Below are 1,758 nucleotides of genomic sequence, written 5' to 3' on the forward strand. Positions count from 1 at the left end.
AAATTTTCTTCAGATCGAGACGACGACATGGTGAAGCATTAGAGAGCAATCCACTATATGATCTTTTGGCTCCATGCTTTTCTTCTTCCGCACACGACTTAGATTGACTTATAGCTGCTTCATCGGTCATTAGTGGCCCAGAATGAACCTCTTCTTCAGTGTAGATTGCCATGACATGAGGTTGTGACTTTGGGTCTTGATTTTTGGGTGGTAATCTTTCATTAACAAGTGTGATCAATTGACCAAGTTGAATTTCTATGTTTTTATGGAAGCTTGATGGTTTCTCACATCGACATCAGGAGTATTATGCCTCTTTTCAGATGCTTCCATAAATCTATGTAGTACCGACTCGAAATCCATCTTCTTTTCTGGTGGTGGTTTCTCTTTTTGATAGAAACCCCTTCCTGTTTGTGTATACTTCTCATCCTTTTGTCTCTTGTACTCTTCGTATGGCAACCACTCCTTCTTGGGCTTCCTGTAATCTTCATCATATTTATCACCACTTGAGTAGAACACTTGCGCCTTCTTGTTCCCATTTTCATCCAAATCACAATCCTTCGTCAAATGTGGACGACTATAATTGTCACAACTAACTCTTATCGCGTGAATGGATTGATCTAATTTTGTCATTCGCCTATCCATAGAATCTAATTCAGCTATGATTGCAGCCAAGTTCTCATTCCCACCATCTCATTTTCCTCTTGTAACATCATCTAATGGATTATGGTACTCTCCTGAGTGCTTTGCAAATTCTTCAATTAATTCTTTTATAGTTGTCGGCTCCTTCTTCGTCATAGGCCCTTATGAGTCAAGAAGTTGTATAGTAGTTACATTCAATCCATCATAGAATATGGAAACTTCTTGTTGAAATTCAAATCATGTTGAGGGAAACTTTAAGCAAGCCCTTTTATCTTTCACAAGCTTCATATAAGGACTCTCCCACCTCTTGTTGAAAGTTAGCAATCTTCTTTTTAAGCTTTGAAATCTTCGAAGGTGAACTATATTTCTCTATGAAAGCATCATGAAGAGTAGCCCATGTGGTAATAGATCCGGGTGCAAGAGACTTCAGCCAAACCTTTGTTTCACCAGTAAATGCGACCGGAAGCATCCTTAGTAACATATATTCTCGTGGAACATTATGGACATGAAAGTAGTTTGCAATATCTTTAACCTCATCAATGTGCTTAAAAGCATCTTCATACTCTTTCCCAGCGAAAGGTATGTCCTTGAGCATTGATAGAATGTGTCCCTTGAGCTCAAAACTTCTCTCGACTGGTATCTTAGGTGGAACTAGACCTAGTACATATTCTTCATGTATCCTCTTCTTATAGTCTCCAATCATCGTTCTTGTAATGCTTGTAATCTCTTCAGCCTTGCTTTTAATCTCCAAATTGTCTTAACTTCCTTCGGTAGAGGATTGTGGCTCGTATCAATTCCTTTTATCTAGCATCCTCTCAACGCTTTCAAATCCTTTGTCTTATTGAAAAGTGCTTGTTGACTCATTGAATTTCTTATCCTTCTTCTTGTGGAAAGTGGATTCTAGGTCTTGAAGTGGAGGAACAATAGGAGTTTTAGATACTTGGGTCATAAATCACTGAAACAAAACAAAAATGCGTAAAAGGAATAAAAATCAGTAAACTAATAAATTCATTGAAGTGAGACCACGACGTTGTAAGGATAACCATGATGCGGATGTGTCTCAGAAAGAAAAACAAAATCTACTAATTGCATAAAGTTAAATTTTTGTGGGTTTTACCC

The 1,758-nt window shown here is 37.8% G+C and overlaps 1 non-coding gene across 1 annotated transcript; it reads left to right on the forward strand.

Moving 5' to 3' along the window:
* Positions 1-873: 873 nt before the first annotated feature.
* On the forward strand, positions 874-979 carry LOC145013476 (small nucleolar RNA R71). Its single transcript, XR_013665034.1, has one exon. It is a non-coding gene; the product is annotated as a small nucleolar RNA R71 (small nucleolar RNA).
* The last annotated feature ends 779 nt before the right edge of the window (positions 980-1,758 follow it).

This window comes from Lactuca saligna, chromosome 8 (genome assembly GCF_052625555.1).
Source record: "Lactuca saligna cultivar CGN05327 chromosome 8, ASM5262555v1, whole genome shotgun sequence".
NCBI classification, from domain to species: domain Eukaryota; kingdom Viridiplantae; phylum Streptophyta; class Magnoliopsida; order Asterales; family Asteraceae; genus Lactuca; species Lactuca saligna.